At 50.1% G+C, this 21,122-nt stretch overlaps 1 long non-coding RNA gene across 1 annotated transcript; it reads left to right on the top strand.

The window, feature by feature from the left end:
* The first annotated feature begins 900 nt into the window (after positions 1 to 900).
* Positions 901 to 15,141, top strand: LOC122174743 (uncharacterized). The gene is made up of 2 exons (XR_010589160.1): positions 901 to 9,151; positions 10,952 to 15,141. It is a non-coding gene; the product is annotated as an uncharacterized LOC122174743 (long non-coding RNA).
* Positions 15,142 to 21,122: the final 5,981 nt, after the last annotated feature.

Here is a 21,122-nt window from a genome sequence, read left to right as displayed (position 1 = left end):
CTGAAGAGTCCTAGCCTCTTTAATTTCTCCTCATATGGGACCTGTTCCAAACCCTTAATCATTTTGGTTGCCCTTTTCTGAACCTTTCTAGTGCCAGTATATCTTTTCTGAGATGAGGAGACCACATCTATACGCAGTATTCGAGATGTGGGCGTACCATTGATTTATATAAGGGCAATAATATATTCTCAGTCTTATTCTCTATCCCCTTTTTAATGATTCCTAACATCCTGTTTGCTTTTTTGACCGCCTCTGCACACTGCGTGGACATTTTCAGAGAACTATCCACGATGACTCCATCGAGTGGTCATGGGGAGGGAGGTCAGTCCCCAGGGCTTCCAATCCAGCACTAAGTTCAGCCCTGAATCTTTGGCCCTAGGCTAAGGTGCAGGGGTAAATTCCCTTTCCAAAGCCCAACATGAAACAAAACTTCTACCTAATCCATCTCCTCTCCCCTCCCTCTGCTTCTGCATCCAGCCAATCGCCCCTCTCTCTCCCCAGACCCACCCATCTAGGCTAGCTATCTGCCATCCATCTGACTAGGAACACGCCATGGATAGATGATGGTGTCTGGGTTTTTAATGGCCTAGCCTTGAGCATGGGCGGTGCCACTCCAAACAGCCCCGCGGGGCCCTGCCCACCCTCCACCCCAAGGCCCCCTCCTGCTGCTGGTTGCTCCAGGCCAGGCAGGCTGCTTCTCTTCCGGGAAGGGAAGCCTGTTGGAACTAGGGCAGCTGGGACTTGGGATGGCTGGGGCCATGTCACCTAGTGCTCCAGGGCTGGGGGGGCGGGGGGATGCGGCACTCTGGGGCTGGAGGCACTCGGGTGACCCGGGGATGCGAGGGGGGAGTTGGGCTGTGAGGGGTAGAGGGTGGGGCCTCACGTGGAAAGGGTGGGCTAGCCTCCCCGAGCCCATGGTTCACCCACCGCCCCTGGCCCTGAGCATTGCTGGGAGTTCGGCCCCGGCCCAGCTGGTTATCTGTGAGCAGGGAACAGCCATTGTTTTGTTTTTAAAGCTGGAGCTGGCTGGAAACTATTTGTTCTGAGCTTTCATTCTCCAGGTTATTTTGTTCCTTGCCCAGGGCCAAGGGAAGCCTGGCTGTGAGCAGGTACCAGCGCTCCTGGAGGTTGAGCCGAGGCCGTTGTTGTTGATCTGCCTTTGTGCAGCGTTGGAAACATTCCTTTCCAAGCACAAGCTACTGCCGGTGGGTTTCTGGGTCCCAGGCTTCCTGCCTTCCCAGAGGGGGGAGAGCTGGGATGCTTGGGATGTTTGATACTATAAACTTTCCCTTCCAGATGGCAGCCAGCCCAGCTGAGACAAAGGGCAGTGGGGCAGGGATGAAGCTGATATGGAGCCAACACAGACTGCTTGTGAGGCTAGAAAACCCATTGGTTATAGCTACAACCCCAAGCTGATGGATAGGCCCAGGAGAGAAACTGAAGCCCTGTCTAGATCAGTGAGAGGGGTGCATACACGGAGGAGGTGGGGGATCACAGCTGCCCTGCTGGCGTTCCTGACCCAGTTTTTTGTCTCCGATGGTTATTTCTAACCCTGGTTATATATTGTCCTTTATGCAAGAAAGTGCTTTATGGGTCTGGGCCTGAGAGTAGCATAATCTTGACCTGCACTCCCATCCCATCCCATCCCATTCTATTCTATTCTATGCAGAGGTGGCAGCGATGCCCATCTAGATAAGGTTGCCTGACAATTTCCCATTATAACCCTCTCTTTTCAGTTGCTTGTAACTTCGCCAAACTGTAATGGGTTGCGCTGAAGTTTCCCACGCTAGGTGTCTGCATAAAGGGTTTTTTGTTAAAGTTTCATCTGAATCAGTTCAGCCATTTCTGAGACTGGGATTGGGGGAAAGACGTTGTTTTGCCCATATTACTTTTTTTTTACAACCATTTAGTTGTGAAGCCTTAGCACCTCCCATGCTTTGGAGCAGGGACTTGAAGTTTGCCAGGTATATTGCTCTGGTGTCACCGAGGTGTAAATTTCAACGTACACGTGCTCCTTAGAGACTTGTTAGCGTTCGGTAGCTAAATACTCTGAAGGTTCCATCTCCAGGGAGCTTGGTCCATCTCTGCACAGCTCCTACATGTGGCTGGATGGCGTGTGGGCCGTCTCTCAGAGCAACTGACCATGCACCATCCCAGGGCTACAGGGGCTGAGCAAAACTTTCCCTTGCAATTGCCACGGGACACTGTGGTGGGGGGGCAGGTACCAGAACTGAGAACAGGGCACCTGTCTCTCCTGTGCTCTCAGTGCCCCTACACCTGGGCCCAGGCAGGGTAGAGGAAAAGGCGGGCAGGCAGAGGGGTGGAAGGTTGTTGCCACTAGTTACGCTGCTCTCCTATGCTAACTATCCCACCCTGCCGGTGACCCAAGATGGGGGTCAATATGGTTCCACATGACAGAATTTCTCCTGTTTCAAATTCTAATTTTTTTTTAAATATAGGAATATACGTCCAAAAAAAAACGGTTACACTGAAGATTAAGGTTGCAAAGTCCAGCACTCAAAAGTTAGTCAATGCCAGAACGAAGGTAGCCCAGGTCATCCTTAAATTGCCCTCTCATCCCACAGGGGTATTGTGAAGATAAATACGTGCGAGCCCCATAGATACACTATAATGTGGTGTTCAGGGTAGGGCTTGGCTGGTGTGGGTTAAATAAGGCCTGGGGCTCCAGACTGAGTGTGGAGGATACAAAGCGATATCGAATAACTGACTGAGACAGGGGTCCTGTGGCAAACACCCCATAAGATCACATAATTAAAGACTGGCTCGTAATGGATATGCACGAGGGGCTGAAATAAGGTTGCACGGGCAACGTAATCCTGGCCTTTCCTCAGTTCCAGTGGGCGTCTGTTCCACCGTCCCAGCCTGGCCCCCACGAAAGCACTGTCCCCTGCACAGGCGAACTTTATCCTGGACCTCCCCAACTGTTCTGTCGATGTTCTAGATCCTGAGCCGTAGCCCCATTGATTACTCCAGTCTAGATCCCCCTCCTACCAGCTCTGCTGTGGGCGGCCCCTCAGTTCTGATCTCTGGCCTCCCTTGCTATTCCAGGCCCATCCCTCCCAGATCCGCTTGTGCCCCACATTCCTAACCCACAGCCACTTCTGCTAGTCCAGCTCTGGGTTCTCCACACACACAGCTGTGCCGAGGCCTCTGTCTCCTGTCTGCAGCCGCCCCCCTCAACTCCCTGCTCCTCCAGTCCTGGGCTTCCCAGATGCTCAGCTCTGCTAATACTCCTCAATCCCCACCCGCAGCCTCTGCTATTCCAGGCCTTGACATGTGTCAAGCTGGGTGAAGGGCTTGTGCCCACCTGCAATGCCTGGGTGAGCCCCTGCCATGTAGTTTACTTATGGCCTAGCAGGGTTTGAACCTAGATTCACCAGGCTAAAGGCCAGTACAGGGACTCCTGCTGTCAGCGCTTCCAGTTTGCATTGCCTTCGCACAGGAAGGCAGCAAGGTTTAGTGGTGTGAGCAGAGGACTGGGAGCCCTGAATTCCAGCATGGACACCAACACATGGTGCCCTTGAGCAAGTGACTTAATCCACCCGTGCCTCAGTTTCCCCATTTGTAAAACTGAGCTAATGTTTCGTCGCTGCCTGTGGGTGAGGTGGGGATGAAGGTCAATGTACATGCGGACGGTGCAGTGCAGACAGACAGCTCTATACAGGGGCTGAAGCAGCCAGAGACCAGACAGGAAACGTGAATGTGCACAGGGGACGTGTGGGAAGGAAAGAACTTGTCAGCAGAGGGCACTGTGACCTCAGGGGAAAGGGCCGCACAATGGCAACTGGAGGAGCGTTTAGCCATAGGACAGGCTCTAATTTATAGCCCTGCGGCCCCCGCAGTATTGCCTTTTGCTACCCAGCCTCCCTCCCCAAGTCACTCACGCGCTTCTCAATCAACATCTCTTTTTTAAATGGTTCTGTTGGTGACAGCAGGGAGCGAAGCAGGGGAATCTCCCCCCTCCGTCTGTCTCTCCCCTTCTCTGTCTGTCTGTCCCTTCCCCACCCACCCTTTGCTGGCCCTTGATCCAAATCAGCTTGAATCCGATTCTAAGCCCACTTTTTCCCTGGTGTCACCGCCCACCCCCTGTGCTGCCGCCAGTCACTGGTTAAACGGCATTAGCCTCAGCTGGTCCCAAAGCAGGTTTCAAAGCCCTTGAGCCCTCTCTCTCGCCCTCCAGGAGCCAGCAGAAGTTACTGGGGTCCTGGAAGGAGAGCACATGGGCCTAGTATAGACAGGGCGCCGCCTCTCTCGCTCTGCCCACCTCCTTCTACCCTGGCCCTCTCTCTCCTTCTGGTCTTTTGTGTCGGTTCAGGTTGCCCTGTGCACTGCACACCGCAGCCAGTACTGGATGGCCCCGAGATGAGGCTCTGCTTGGCTGATGGGCTCTGAAAAAACTTGGGCGGGTTCCACGCTGCATCCGGCAGGGGCCCGTGGCACCACTGAGCGCAGCAAAGCCGTGCTGAGTGGGAAGGGAGGGAGGTGGCCACAGGGGGAGGAAGCAGCCCTGTTGGGGGGCTAGGGTCAGTGTGGGGAGAAAGGGGAATAACCTTTGTTTCCCCAGCCGGTCCCCTATGGTCTCCAACCCTGGGGCTGCCCACCCAGGCCCACCCACTAATGCTATTCCCAGCAAGACAGTGGCAGGCTCCGAAAGGCCCCTTGTAAACGGCGTGTTTATTTCTGCAGCTCCCAGGTCAGGGCATCCTGTGCAGCTCTGATTCTGCCAGAGCTCTTATCTGCTAAACCACAATGCAGCACATGTTCTCCGTCCCAGCTGGGCCTGCCTGCGATCTCACCGCCGTGAACCAGGAGGAATCCATCTGGACTCAGTGTTGGAGAGAGGAGAACCAGGCCCATATTGTGCTGCTGGTGCGAGAGCACATGGGCGCTCGGGGGCACCACCCAGCTGACAATTCACAAAGAGGCTGGCCTCAGAGGAGCTCACCAGGGAATCACTAAGGTTGACTGATGATGTACACATCAGACAGTGAGGAAGAAACATCCCTTCCCCGGGGAGACACAGGTACCTGAATATTCCTCAGCATTCAAAAAGAGAGAAAAGACACCAGATGGCGCTGTAGCCGATAGGGTTACACATTCTTTTTAAATGATTGTATAGGCAGTTAGATCTTGGAGAAATGCTGTGGGGTTAGTTGTAGTGTAGTTCTTGGAAACTGAGTGGTAAGCACTCTTAACACAGACTCTCTAGCTGAAATAATTTCTTAGGTGTAGAGTTGTTGCCTACAGGATACCCTCATGAGCAAACACGTTACTATTTACAATTACATAGATGTGCATGTGGAAAACAGTGAGACAGTCAAACATCAGCTGTGTTCGGATTATTCGTGGGGAACAATTTAGTAGATGATTGTAGCACTTTGCTCATGGATAATCTACAGAGAAGACTTTGTTTCTAACAGATGGGCTCATTATAGGCAATTGCCCAGTGAACGGTTAGTGCAAAAGTATTTCATCAAACTATTTGCTATTGCAAAATGAGTGGAACATCTCACACTATGTGATGGGTCAGCTAGATCACATGTTATTGTTTTTGCTCCTAGGTTGGATGTTTCCCAAACCCACAGAGCCCTTTCAAATGTAAAAAGGGAATCAAAGCAGGCAACAGACACCACAGGACCTGATGGGTTGTTTTAATTCAGGCAAATGTTTGCAAATACTTTTTTGCAGTATCTTCTTAGCTCTGTCTTAGTCCGTTTATTGCCTTCCTGCCATTTCTGTGAGGCGCTGAAAACACCACGCCAGTGAGCAGGCGATATAAACACTGACTGCAGATTAGATTAGCTAGAGATCTCCGTGTATGTCTGCAGGCAGGGCTGAAATTGGCAGGAGAAGAGGCGTGTGTTTTGTTTTGCTGCTAATGAGTGGCCTTTTCGCAAAGAACCAACCACTCCAGTCTGGATTAAGGATTTAGCTAATCCCCAGAGGCTAATTGAGATCTGACACGTGGATTCACAGAGCAGGCCTCGACTATAGGGAAAAAGCCCTGGTTGTGCAGAAATGCTGGAACGTGGCACCACAGCTGAGATGCTCTGAGCTGGCAGACGGGAAGAAGCTCTCGGCGGCTCTCTGCGTGCTCTAGCTCGGTCATCTGTCCTGCCCTATGGCTAAGATTAGTGCTTGATTAGCCTGACTCCTCCTGCCCTATAGCTCCGGCTCGGTTCTCTCTCTGAACTATCAAAGCAGACTCAGAGCTGGGGGCTGCTGGCGAGCGTCTTGGGGAAGATCCCATTCTCCAGCTGTCTCAAGGGAGACCACGCCCAGTCATAAGCTACCTAAGTACAAAGCTACAAGACCAGAGAAGGCTGCGATCTTCTTCCTCAAGCAGGCCACTGTGGGCCTGTTATAACTCAAATGAGATTATTATTATGATTGGAGGGGGAAGGTTGCTGTGAAGGGGGAGGTGGGGTGGAGGGATAGGAGTGGGAGCAGTGCGGGGGTGGGGGGGGGTGGCCCCAGGCTGGAAACGGGGGTCCTGGTAGTTCCTGCTGGTTCCACGGCCCAATCCCAGGTGCTGCTGCTGCTACTCCAGCCCTGCCAGGTCCCGCTCTTGCATCTGCTCCCTCCCCCACCACATGCGTGAGCTTATGTGGGGATGGATCCCCTACAATATTTCCATGGTGGGGTGCTAGTCCCCCTCCCCCACCCGGTTCCTCCGCCCCTGGTATTTATGGGCATTGTGTTAGCACCTTGGAGGCCCTAACAGCCTATGAACATGACAGGAAAAGCCCTCGGTCAGGGTGCTAGCAGCATGTGCTGGGTCACGCATGTCTAGCCAGGAGGAGGGGAGATTTATTTCCTCTGCCTTTATAAAGTCAAACCCTTTGATGACAGGGCTGCGTTCTCCCCATGGGAAATGACAGTGTTTCGTTGTGGATGAGAGTTCCCCAAGCCAAGCTGGATTCTGCTCGCCTCTCCTGCTGACAGCGCGTGGGTAATGCTAGCAGGACTCCTGCCCGGACTCTTGCATAAATACTCCTTTGTCTACAGGCAGCTGGGCACCACACACCACGACTGATAACCCTCCTCCGCAGTGCACAATTCAGACCTGCTCCCTGTCCAGCGCTGGCTGAGAAAGGAACGGAGCAGGTAGCAGGAATGTGAGTTGTGAAATGCAGCGTCAATTGCAAACAACCTGAACCACGTATCAACAGACGCAAACACCAGCCAGATAACCAGCCAGCCAAACGTGCAGGGCCCTGGTGTCAGGCCCAAAACACCCCCCCGGGGTGACCCCAGGAAGGAATCTGGCCCTGTGCTTCCTTAGTGTTGAACAATCCATTCATTCACTCGGTATAAATGTTTAAGTGGCGGTGTGAAATTCAATGTGATCAAATTGACGCTCGCCGAAAGGTGGAATTCAGGTGGGAGGAGATACCAAAGACAGGGCGAAGGACATTTTCCTTCTCTGTTTCAATGTTCCATGGTTCCCACTGCAAGGAAATAATGCAGAGAATTCAAAGGGGGGGACACAAAAATGATCCAGGGGCTTGAAAACAAGCGGTTCCAGGTAAGGGTAGAAAGCTCAACGGAATCAGCTGATCAAAGAGAAGCGTCGCGTGGTGACTTGATTGCTATGTCTGACACATGGATGGGAGAACGGATACTGGGCGGCGTTTCAATCTTGCTGAGAAAGACGGAACAAGATCCAACAGCTGGAAGCCGGAATCAGACCAACTCAGCCGTGCAGTAAGGTGCAGCCGTTTCTTGGCAGTGGGGGTGGTTAGACGTTGGAACCGTTCGCTGGGGCGGTGGTGGCCTTTCCGAGGAGATTAGAGACCTTCCGGAAAGATAGGCTTTAATCCAGCCTCTGGCAGAAATTCAGCTGTTTGTGCGTGTTGTGGGTAAGGCGGGATGGGCGTGGACGTCCCATCCAGCCTGGGAATCTGTGACTCTGTGAATCCCTCTGTTCACCCCCTTCCTTCACAGGCCATGGGGAGAGTGGGGTTGCCAGGACTGCCCTCCTGATAGGGTGGCCACTCATCCGGTTTTCACCCAGACAGTCCGGGTTCTGGTTTGTGCATCCCAGTACCATTTGACAAGCCCTGATCTGGGGAGGAAGAGGCAGAGTGGGGGTGGGACCTTGGGGGGAAGAGGTGGAGCAGAGGCGGGGCCTTGAGGGAAGGGGTAGAGCAGGGGGCAGGGCCTTGGGGGGTCCAGCTACCAACCATTAGATGGGTGGCCACCCTATCCCTCAACGTGCTCATAACACTCGTGGCTGTGTATGATGAAAATGTCTAAATCGCATTCTTTAGGCTTCAGCTGGTTACCTCCAGGGGTCAGGAAGGAATTGCCCCATCGATACGCAGTTGTAATTGTGGGGTGGGGCGTGGCAGGTTGCCTTCCTGTGAAGCATCAAAGGTTGGCCATGGTGAGAGATGGGATACTGGCGGGGATGGACCAGTGTTGTGAGGTGGTGCAAAGCATCCTCTGTCTTACATACCTGGCTGGTGGGTCTTGCTTACATGTGGAGGGTCTAACTGAGCCCCAGATTTGGGGTCAGGAAGGAATTTCTCCCAAGTCAGCGTGGCAGGGACTTTGGGGGTTTTCACCTTCCTCTGCAGCGTGGTCAGCTGTCAAGATACCCGGGCAGGTCTCACCTAATCACTTCCTGCCACCACAGACACCTCGGACATTGCTGGCATCTCAGACTCTCCTGGTCTCTGCCTGTAGGGACAGTTAATTAAAGTCAGCTTAAGTTTGGTTAAGAAAATAATATCTGCTTTATGGTTTGTGGCTAGTACGGGAAAGGCCCCAGTCAACACATAAAAGAAGGTCATGAGAATAAGTAATATTGCTTATAGTGTGGGAAAGCCGTTTGGACTGCTCAAGTGAAAAGCTGCAGTAATAAGACAAAGGGAAACTGTCTTAAAAGAAACAAGCGAAAACCTTCCCATGGGTCTGATGGTAAGGGGGGAGGAGGAGATAAGAAAGGAGGCCTTGGCAGAAGGGAAGGAGCAAGGCTGAACTGTTCAAACTGGGATTTGCTAAAGCTAGCAAGTTAGCTGAGGTGTCTAAAGAGAGCTGTGAATGTGAAGGTGCTTTGTCAGGCCTGACCTGATCACACCGGGCACAGCAGGCTGAGATGCTCATCCCCAAGTCCGGCCCGTTTGTAAGTATACTGAACACATGGTTGTGAACACTTTGTTACTGTGCTGGGCTTGTTTTTACACTGTTAGACCTGTGTGGAGCAATTGTATAAATGCCATTTGGCCTTTGGGTTTAATCAAGGACTTTATGATTAAATGAGTGTTCTGGTAGTACCCTGCCTAGATGACGATAATTCCAGTGTTCTGGGGACCCACGAAGGGACCCCCACTGGCATTCATTTCAGTTGCTCTCAAGCCCCAGACTGAAGGCATAGAGACCTATCCGCCAGGGCCACGATCATTTCTCTCCTAACGAGCAAATCAATAGCAAAAGGGAGATGGAAGGTACTTTGGATACCTGTGTGGAAAGCTTCTTGGCAGAGGTCTGTTGAGTGCCACTGAACTTTTAAAGAATAAGACCCGTGGGTGACCTTGAAGACAAATATTAACACTGCCTTCTTAACCCACCCAGGGTAAAGAAAGCCCAGCCTAAGGCACCGTGTTGCACTTGGTGGCTAAGGCGTTGCAAGCAAAGTGCGCCATCCTTGACGGATAAGTGCAAAAAGCACAAAACTAAGCTCAGGGCCGTGGAGAGAAATCAGCTGATGAGTGTGTCACTTTGGGAGATAAGTGATTTAAAGAACGAGCACACGGAGTTCAAAATAGCTTTTGCACAAATTCACACCTCAGAGTTCAGGGGGAACTAAACAGTCCGGGGTTGTGGACATGTTAAAAAACTGGAAGAAGTCATCCTGAGCGTGATAACGGGTTAAACGCTTGGTTTAATAATGAAACCCAGTTATAGCAATACAGCTCGGGGACAGTCACGCTCGGTGGAGCCCTGGTAGTCAGAACATGCAAACAGGAGGTTAGGTGGTAAGATCACCACCACTCTGCCTTTTTCCCCAGGAACCTTTACAGCCGTTCCGAAGGAACATGGACTCTTTGCCCAAAGAAATGCCCTGTGAGTAATCAATTGTAAATGGCTGTTGCAGGCAGAGGGACAAGAGCATTTGACTATGGGCGATTTAGTCAAAATCACTGAAAAGGACAGAGGGATTTCTGTGAGGTTGGACAGCTTCTCAGTGTACCCGTGTGGGGATGTAACCTGGGTACAGTCATGCAGGCAAATTATTAAGAGCAACGCAAGGGGCGTTGATCAGCCCAAAGAACAGATTGTAAGAAAAAAAGGGGAAACCATCTAGTAAGTTACAAAAGAAATACTGCCTGTCGGAACATGACAAATCTCAGTGTAACAATCAGCTCACGGACGTCTCCGATAGCTGAGACAGACAAGGGAGGAAAAACAGCAGTAAAACCAAACATTGCTAGGATACAGCAGTTACCAGCACCAGGCCAGAACAGTTCTCGCGCCGGCGTAAAAACGTATTTGAAGCTTAAATATCAAAATAAAATGTCAGGTTAGAAACATGAGCAACTTCAGTGTGTCCTCAGCTCCTAACTCGCAATTTACAAAGGGAAAACGTCAGGAGCATCAAACCATTTTTAGAAAAGAGAAAGGTTCAGAGGCTCCGCTGGCCAGGCGAAGCCAAGCAAGTTAAAAATATTTCTTTGGTCTCTTATAATAAACTGTTTCCAGCCCAGCGAGGAGCCGCAGGGTTTAATTTTAGAAACCCCCAGCTATTTAAAAAGAAAAGGTAAAATGTCTGTGTGAAATAAATTGGCTTTAAAAAAAATCCACTAAAATCTATCCAAATCTTTCATTCAAAGCTACAGAACTGACAGACACTTTTGCCAAGCACAGGTTAAGCCAGTGTTTGCAGGGTTCGTTATTTAGCATGTAAACCTTTGCTTTTATACAGTTCAACGTCTTTCTAACTAAGGACCAGAGGACGTGATTGTAGCTGTGGCAGTCGTCCAGGAGAAGAATGAAAAATGACAAAGCCAGCGCCCCTCGGGAGCAAGGGCAGGGGTGAGCTACACAACAGAAGCAATGTTAGGAACACGGAGCCTTAAGGTGGCCCTGAGCAATCAGACAGTCACTTTGATACGGGTCCGTGGAAACTCTGCAAGCACAAAATAAAGTTGCACGTCCTGTGAAAATTGATGTAGCTAATATAATGTGATAGCAAAGAAAAATGGGAGTTGAACGCTGGAAGGAATGTGCATTTCCCCCTGGACTGTGCAATGTACATGTAAAAGGGGTAAAAGAAAGGTGACCAAAACATGCTACTTAATTCAAATCTTCTTTTTCCGGTGGCTGTGTGCTTCGGAAGCAGAAACCAACCCAGCACCAAAAAAGCTCCGTGCGTTTCAGAAATGGTCCTTAACCGGTATAAATCTTTTCCAAACGTTACGATGAATTGTGGCGTAAATTCAATGGTATTAGGGAGTGAAACGCTACATGGTGGTGTGGTGTAAATGAAGAAGAAGAATTGTATTAAAACTAAGTAATTGACTAATAGATTGAAATGCCCTCGATTGAAAACAAATCCGGCTAGTGGTTTAAGGTTAAACCTGTTCAGAAAATGTTGTGCAATATGGAGATGATATTCTGGGCCACACTGCTGACAGGAAGCCCTTTAAAAGTATTGGAAACCCTGTTTGCAGGAGGTTTCCTTCCTGGGTCTACCTCTGCAACCCAGCCAGCCAGCTGCAGACAGACAAAAGGGTGAAGTGATTTTGGAGCTGCCCCTCCCTGGTTCAGCTGGGTGTGACGGGCTTTTGTCAGGATTTCATCCCTGCCTAGGCAATCGCTGCACGTCTCTACCAGCTCCTGCAATAAAAGGTCGAGTAGGAATGGCCCCGCCCCCAGCAGCGTATACATTAAAAGGGGGTCGCCGTGTTAGTCCGTATCAACAAAAACAACAAGGAGTCCGGTGGCACCTTAAAGACTAACAGATTTATTTGGGCATAAGCTTTCGTGGGTAAAAAAAACCTCACATTAAAAGAGGCTTTAACACAAGCGCCAGGTCTTGGCACCCCAGATTAGAGAAAACTTTTTGGATTGTTTGTATCAACCAGGGACACAGCCATTTCAGCTACGTGGATGCAGGACTGTCAGGACAGAGAAAACCCTATTGCGTATGCATCCAGGATACTGAACGGAGTTGAAAAACTTCTTTCCTGTTTGCTGGCCTCGACACATTTTAGATGGGGGTTGGGACGCATAAAACAGTACGCTGCTCATACTCCCTTCAAGTATCCTTTGTCTGGTAAATTCTGAAGGGCTGCACCCTGAGGGGCTGAGAGCATATGTCGATGGGTCGTCCTATCACCAAAAAGGGACCTCAGGCACAGGTAGGGTGACCAGACAGCAAAATTGGGACGGGGTGGGGGGTAATAGGAGCCTATATAAGAAAAAGACCCCAAACTCGGGACTGTCCCTGTAAAATCGGGACATCTGGTCACCCTCGGCACAGGATCTGTGCAGTACAGGGCAGCACGCGGAATTGGCTGCTGTAACAGTGGCATTCCCACTCTGTACCTAAGGACAAGTGCCGGCAGGTGTGATACGTTCTGACTCTCAGTGAGTGTCTCCCCTGGTGGAGCCTGAATTTATTTTGCCCGCAGCTCACCAGCCTTGATGCTATCGAGCCCTTTTGTCCTATGCCTGGGAACTCACGAATCAATGGGGTGAGTCAGCGGAGTCTGCGGTTAAGGTAAAAGTTCACTCCAGACATGGGGTAGTCAGCAAGAAAACAGCACAGGGTGGATGAAGCTGCTGCGAGTGGAGCTCCAGTGTGGGTCCCTCCCCCTGCTCATCCAGTCCTTGCTGGGCCCACTCCAGCACTTTGATTTAATAACGTTCCAAGAAGCTGCTCCACGGGGATCTGCTCTTAACACAAAGTAATGCACAGGGCACGAAACCCGTTCCATGGCAAATGGCTCCTTGGTGCTCAGTGAAGGGGATGGCTTAGCTTACCCGCTCTGAGAGGTGCTGCCCTACCCCCTAGCATGAAGTGGTTTCCATCAGACAGTTTGGTTCAATGGCTCTCAGCACCCCCACTGTACAAATTACTCCAGCATCCCTGCCCGCTTTGAATTCCTCTACGGCCTCTTCAAAGGGAAATGTTGCGATCGGTGCATGAGATACCGTCGGGGGCCCACCAAAGTGGTGATGCCACTTAGCAGTGACTGATAAGGCAGCCGAGTGGCCCGACTGTAAAAAAGATGTAACAATTCGTGTTAGCCATTGCCTGGTTTGTGCTAAAAACAATCCACCAGGGAAAACAGACTGTGGATTTACCCGGGCACAGCACCGCAGGAAAGATTGCAGATTAACTACACAGGGGAGTTGCCCCCACACAAGAAGAGGCAACCAACATTTACGGGTAATCGCTGATGCCTTTACTAAATGGATAGAAGCCCTGCCTACTGGAAAAGCCTCGGCTCGTGTTACAGCCAAACTCTTAGTGGAGCCTGTCTTTTCTGGAGGATGCCCCACACCATAGACAGTAACCGGGGAACAACCTTCACGGGGAAGGTGATGAAAGATGATTGCGTCATGCTGCGACTAGAGTAAAAATTTCACATACCTTAGAGTCATAGAATCATAGAATCTCAGGGTTGGAAGGGAGCTCAGGAGGTATCTAGTCCAACCCCCTGCTCAAAGCAGGACCAATCCCCAACAAAATCATCCCAGCCTTATCTCCCCCAGGCTTCTGGCTCGGTGGAAAGACCAAACAGAACCATCAGAACGATGCGAGAGACGGTGGTATGTGAACCAGGCAAAGACTGGGATGGAAAATTGCCTGTGATTCTTATGGTTTTAAGGGGAACCCAAAAGAAACCAACCAGGATCTCTCCTTTAACTGCCATGACAAGCCGAGAAATGAGACTCCCAGAACATTTGTTCACTAGTCCCATGCCACGCCTAATGAAGGAAGGGTTGGTCACAGAACAATGGGTCAGACCGCTGGAAAAAATGGTACAAGTCATGTGCGTGTGTAGTGCAGAGTAGCAGGGATGGGATCATGCCAAAAACGAGGGCATGCTTTAACAACAAGCCCAAAATCCAGAGGACAGAGCGCTGGTACTATTGACCCCGGAAAAAAACCCGTTTCCAGCACCCAGGTGGTGAGGCCCCTGCTATATAATGCAAAGAAGGCAGCTCTGCAGTTCTCTGGTACGAATAGAAGCAGGACCTAAAAGCAAGGATCGATGGCTACGTGCTACTCCAGTTAAACCTGGTTAATTGTTCCCACTAAGGCCATGTCTACACTTCGAGCTTACAGCGGCACCGATACAGCTGTGTTGCTGCAAGCGCATTCGTTCGCCGCATCGTGCTCTCCCGTCGCCATCATAAAACCAGCTCAAGGAGCGGTGCTAGCGACATCAGCAGGAGAGCGTCTCCCGCTGACAGCGCTGGGCACATGAGCACATAAGCTGGCAAAAATTATGTTGCTCCGGGGGTTGTTTTTTCACACCCCTGAGTGACAACAATTTTGCTGACGTAAGCGCTAGTGTAGGCATGGCCTAGGGCAGCACCGGAAATCGTGGTTTGTTTTTCAGGCTGTTGGTAGCGTCCAGAGAGGCCGGTGTGATTGTGGGTGGAGAAGGCGCGTCAATAAAACGCAGACATAACAATCCGAATTTGGGGATCTGAGGAAGCCGCTGTCATTGAAGTGACAGCCGGAGCCCAGCTCAGTCAGGGTGTGAAATAAACAATGCCACTGGATATCGCACACCATTCCGCAAGTGGCCTGAAGACAAGCGAAAAAAAGGTGATTGCATAAGAATTGACAATTGTAGCATCAGTCCCATAGAATCATAGAATCATAGAATATCAGAGTTGGAAGGGACTTCAAGAGGTCATCTAGTCCAACCCCCTGCTCAAAGCAGGACCAATTCCCAGCTAAATCATCCCAGCCAGGGCTTTGTCCCCATTTAGGGAATGGTACCTTCAGTTTTCCATATGTGCATGCTAGGCATGAGAGGCATTACATGTGTTTTGTGTTTCCTGTAATATTTAATCAAACAATGGTTTAGCAATGTGTACTCTACAGGGCGTCAGGGAAGGTAGCCATAAGGGTGGCACAAATACCGTACATTGGAAAAAAAACCACAATGCCCCACAGTAGAGGCAGGACCCAGTAATGGACGGGTATTAAGGCCCCTTAAAGAGCTGTTCAATTATGTTCAATTTATACATGTACCTGTGCTGTTCAGCTTGACTTCACTGCATTTGCCAAAGGGTTTATGTCCACCAGGGTTTGGCCAATTGTCACGCACAATGATAAAGGACTCCTGGAGAGACTTTGTCGATAGAAATGCAGATATAAGTGGAGTCTGAAAGAATGGATGAATTCTCCCCTGACAGCTAGCTAGAAGGGGGGAGAGACTTCAGGCGCAAACTGCATTTATATGAACACACCTTCTCTGCTTAGATATCCAGCAGATAGAGCAGTGTTGCTCAAGTAATCAACTTGGGCTGGTGTTGGGTTACAAATCACTTTAGTACTGAGTGTAGGGATAGTGAAATGCTGTTATCAATGGGGTGGCATTATTGTATGAATGAAAGGGAGCAGAACTGTGCTTAACCTGTCCCAAATGAGGGGACCACCCTCAGCTGAAAGGACCTTGTTAAACCAGGGGCTTGAATGCCAGAGCCCGTGAAAGTAAAAGGGGTGGGGACAGGTGTTCTAGCCAGGAGGTGTGAACTCGCCCTAGGGGGTCCCCCCCCCCCCCCCCACTGGTTTACCCCATTCCTCCCCACTGCTCAAAGAAAGAGCTAAATAGGCTTCATTATGTGCCTCTTTGTTATTTTAAATGCTCAATCAGAACTGAAATCAGTTGTGGTGGGACCGTGTCTCTGCCCAGCCTGCGAAGAGCTGAAAATCACTGAGACGGATGTGCAGAGGTCACAGCAGAGTGGCAGGTGGCAGCAGAAGGTGACTGACAGTTGGCTGGCGAACGAGTGGCCAGTGAAGCGGTGAGCAGAACAAACCGCTGGCGAGGCAGAGGAACCGTGGCTGGCGGAACGGCCAGCAGAGAGGAACCATGGCTGGTGGGCCAGCCAGCCGGCAAGGAGCAGCTGCTGGCGGGGTGGCCAGCTGAAGCAAGTGCTCAGATGCAGAGCAAGCAAGGTGCCTTCTTCCCCAGGTGCGAGGTGAACTCACACAGATGCACCTCTGAACCCTGGGTCCTCTCTGACCAGGACAACCCCCATGAGTGGGGTATGGAGAGGAAGCGGAGAGAGGCACAGAAAAGGAACTTTTGGTTGTAGAACTCAAGAACATGAGACAGACGACTCTGCCCCTGGCACTCTGGGGTGGGCGTCCTGCTCACAGTGTTATGTTTATGAATCCTGTTTGTGGCATTTTCCCTAATTAATGCCAGGTGACTTCCCTCCATTCATTAAAATTTTCTTTTCTACACTCAGACTCTGTGCTTGCGAGCGGGGAAGTATGGCCTCACAGAGGCGCCGAGGGGTGGTGTGTAATTTTCCCAGGTTACTGGGTGGGAGCTCGAGCCAGTTCTGTGTTGTATCGATGGAAAGGAACCCCTAGATATTGAACCTGGCCCTGGTTGCTGCCGGCTCCACCTGGCAGAAGGGTTACACATAGGCAAAGGCACCTGAATCAATTCAAAGGTGAAGCCAGTGGCACCGATCCACTAGTGATATAACAGGATGGTTTGGAGCCAGAGCATAATCTGGAACCAGGAGGGCATTGAGACCCTGGGGGAGCACGATCAAACTTTCAAACACAAGCTGGCTGGGACATACTTAGCCCAAAGAATGAGCAAAGCAAAGAACTCCTGAACCAAGAACTTCTGCATGTATCTAATGTGCATGATTTTGTTAATTCGTGTAAAGAAGTACAGCCTAAAGTAAATAAAATAATCAGCCAAACCAGTGAGGATCATCGAAGCAGGGCAGTCACCAGGGCCATGACACGTTCTGTGGATAGGGGTATGCCCTAGACAAAATCAAAGCCACTCTCCCTGATATAGAACACAGTAAATCACCCGTTTTTATCACCCCAGAGAAATGGACAACTTGGTGTGGCAAAGATCATATTGACTGGTCTAAAATAACAACAACAGCAAAACCTCGCATGGGTCCAGTGCAATGGGGTTAATTGTGGGAAGAATACAGGACTCCTTATCCCATTCACGCTAGCCACCCCAGCAATCGCAGAACACCAGATCATTCAAACCCTTGTTCGAATAGCACCTGTAGGAGACCAGGAAGACACTGCAACCCATAAGGCTTGAAAAGAATTAGTTTCTCCTCCATACTGTTGCCAGATAAGGTCTGGAAAGCCCCGCACGTAAGAACAGAAGAACAGCCAGACTGGGTCAGACCAAAGGTCCATCTTGCCCAATATCCTGTCTTCCGACAGTGGCCAATGCCAGGTGCCCCAGAGGGAATGAACAGAACAGAGAATCATCCAGTGATCCATCCCCTGTCGCCCAATCCCAGCGTCTGGCAAACAGAGGTTAAGAACACCATCCCTGTCCACCGTGGCTAATAGCCATTGATGGCCCTATCCTCCAGGAACTTATCTAGTTCTTTTTTGAACCCAGTTATATAGTCTTGGCCTTCACAACATCCTCTGGCAAAGAGTTCCACAGGTTGACTGTGCATTGTGTGAAGAAATACTTCCTTTTGTTCGTTTTAAACCTGCTGCCTATTAATTTCATTTGGTAACCCTAGTTCTTGTGTTATGAGAAGGAGTAAATAACGTTTCCTTATTTACTTTCTCCACACCAGCCATGATTTTATAGACTTGTCCCGTTGGCCACACCTGGAAGACACCGACAGGTGCAGGTGAAATGTCTTGCAGACAGTTGCCGACATGTGGGTTCAATCTCCAAACTGTCCAGTGCGGCTGAGAGGCTGGGGAATTAAGGAAAGGCAAACCGCCTATTCTGGGAATGGTAAATAGAGGGTGGTGGCTGGAAGTAGCCACTTTCGGTGCAGATCCAAAGATGGTTATTCTGATTGGCCGATGTCTTGTCTCACACCTGAATTCACTGCGCTGATAGGTGGAAAGATCTTACATCCCAGACACATTTTTCATAATGGAACTGAATTATAGGCTGAATTCAGATTACAGGAGGACGCTTTAAAAGCGGTACCCAAGTCTGGGCATCCTATTCCTCAACCTGTGGAACTCCTTGCCAGAGGATCTTGTGAAGGCCAAGACTATATCAGGGTTCAAAAAAGAACTAGAGACATTCATGGAGGATAGGTCCACCAATGGCTATTAGCCAGGATGGGCTCGGATGGTGTCCCTAGCCTCTGTTTGCCAGAAGCTGGAAATGGGTGAGAGGGGATAGTCACTTGATGATTCCCTGTTCTGTTCATTCCCTCTGGGGCACCTGGCACTGGGCACTGTTGGCAGACAGGATACTGGGCTGGATGAACCTTTGGTCTGATCCAGTCTGGCCGTTCTTATGTTCTTATTCCTCCCTTGAACTTGGCTCGTAAAAGCTTAATAGGCAGGAACAGGGAATTTAGTAGTTAACTAGCCCTTCCTGGTGGGAACAAGTTTACAAAGTGGGTCTACATCCACGGTGAAGATTTCAATCAAAGCTTCAGGAGTTACCAATGTGATTGTGGTAAATGTTCTTCTGATTTTGCATTGTCGAGTTTATTGGTTGTACAAAATGTTGCAAAATCAAAACCAGAAATATGTTTGAAATGTTTAATGTAATAAAGTCCATACGGTATATAGGGTTTGAAGGAGGGAAATGTAGAGATAATTATTTAAGGTTAGCTTAAGTTTGGTTAAGAAAATAATATCTGTTTGTGGCTAGTACGGAAAAGGCCCCAATCAACACGTAGAAGAAGATCATGAGAATAATAAGTAATATTGCTTATAGTGTGGGGAAATGATTGGGTCAAAAAGGAACTGCTCAAGTGAAAAGCTGCAGTAATAAGACAAAGGAAAAAAACTATCTTAAAAGAAACAAGCGTAAATCTTCCCACGGTTCTGCTGGTAAGCCAGGTGGATGGGGGGAGGAGATAAGAAAGGAGGCCTTGGCAGAAGGGAAGGAGCAAGGCTGAACTGCTTCAAACTGGCGTTTTGCTAAAGCTAGCAAGTTAGCTGAGGTGTATAAAGAGAGCTGTGAATGTGAAGGTGCTTTGTCAGGCCTGACCTGATCACACCGGGGCACAGCAGGTCATCCCCAAGTCCGGCCGGTTTGTAAGTATACTGAACATATGCTTGTGAACATTTTGTTTCCGTACTGGGTGTGGTGACTGCTGGGTTTTAGACTGTTGGACGTGTGTGGAGCAATTGTATAAATACCATTTGGCCTTTGGGTTTAATCAAAGACTTTCTGCACATGTGTGACCTGCCTGTAGCACACGACAGTTTAGTTTCCTGGGGACTGAAACGCGTTAGTTTAGCTGACGTCACAGGGCTCAGCGGAGTGGGATTTGGGTGGAATGTCGCGGCCTATGCTAGACAGACAGTCAGAAGAGATGATCTGTTGGTCTTAGACTTTATGAAACACCCTGAATCCTCTGCCTCCTGACCAGGCCCAGCCTTGGAAGCGGCAGTCAGAGCTTCCCTGACACGTTGCCCCCCACCAGCATGCCTCACCTGGATGCCCCCCCCTCCTTAAGGCAGTTCAGTCTCCAGAGCCCATTCACTTCTTGCTCATGGCAGCTTTGATCCGTGGGAACCCCACAGGCTGAGCGAGCCCAGGTTAAAAAAACTTGCAATCTTTAGCCTTCCTTAAATACCCCTACTTTTGTTTTATGCTAAGTGCTCACAAGTGTGGCGTGGTTTATGGGAACAGTGGGTTACGGTAAAACTGGTAAACTGAGGCACACTGCTCCTTTTAGGGCAGAGGATCTGGGATTTCTGTGAGGAGCCAGTGTCAGGGGCTGGAGATCACAGGAGAACAATTCAAAGGGGCTCAGGGCCTGGGGTGCACCTACCTTTAGCCTGCATGGCGAGAACAGGGCTGGCATAACCCAGAGGAGAATGCATGCAGATGGGGTCAAGGAGCTGACGTCCAGGCAAGACGCTCTCATGTGGGTGGCAGGAGGGTAACAAGGAGACTCAAAATCCTGGGTGCCCCGAGAACCATCACATGGGTTCCCTGCTAGAAGGCTGTTCCCTAGATAAAGATGCCTGTTTAGGAAGTGAAAGGCACCCTAGAAATCCTGCTACTGGAGCTGCTTGGGCAATGGGAATTTTCTAGTAGGAATTTAAAAAAATAATCCTGCAATCTCTTTTGGTTAAATAAACAAATACATGGGTTCTCCAAAACTGGGGTTTGGATAAAAAAAAAAAGTTTGGATGAGAAAATCAAAAAAACCTGAACATTTTTATCCAAAACTAAACATTTTTACTCAAATATTTATTTTTTTATTGTAAAAAATGGAAGAACGTTGACAAAAGTGAAAATTTTCTGCAAAAATGTTACCTTGGCCAAAACCCATTTTCCACCGAGAAGCAAAGTGCCTTAGCTCCGGGTGTGGGCCCAGCGGTTCCCCAGCACCTGGGAGGGGCTTGAGCCAGTGCCGAGCATGGGAGCTCCCTTGGAAAGCTGCCACCGGAGCTGTCATGCTGAGCTGGCTGGCGCTGACGTGATTGGGGGAGATTGAATTAATTTCACTACAGTCGGCTGACTGGGAGCTATTCAGCAGAACAAAAAGCAGACAGGAATTGGGAATATTTCCTTCTAGCCCTGCAGACCCTGGCTGCCAGCCAAACCCGAATGCTAGGGAGGAGTTGCTGGAGATACCGTAGACCTGGTGTTCAAAGGATTGTTAATATCCAGGTGGGGAGCAGGCCATTTCCCATGTCCATGTCCTCTTTGCTTCAGGCGTTATCAGCCCTATCCCTGACACCAAGGCTAGGAGTTCGGCCATGGGCAGCACGTGCACCCCCCGTTTGGGGAGGCTAACCCCCTGCCCCAGCTCTTCCGCCCAAGGCCTCGCCCCCACCCCTTCTGCCTGAGGCCCCACCCTCACCCCACCCCTTCCACCCAGCCATCCCACCAGCCCATGGTGCCCAGAGCAGCCCGGAGCTGGCCCAGGCCAAGTCCTGAGCCCGGCAGCCCAGA

The sequence above is a fragment of the Chrysemys picta genome, chromosome 1 (assembly GCF_011386835.1).
Source record: "Chrysemys picta bellii isolate R12L10 chromosome 1, ASM1138683v2, whole genome shotgun sequence".
Classification (NCBI taxonomy): Eukaryota; Metazoa; Chordata; order Testudines; family Emydidae; genus Chrysemys; species Chrysemys picta.
Note: the sequence above shows the minus strand (reverse complement) of the source record. Positions and strands in the feature narration are given on the sequence as shown.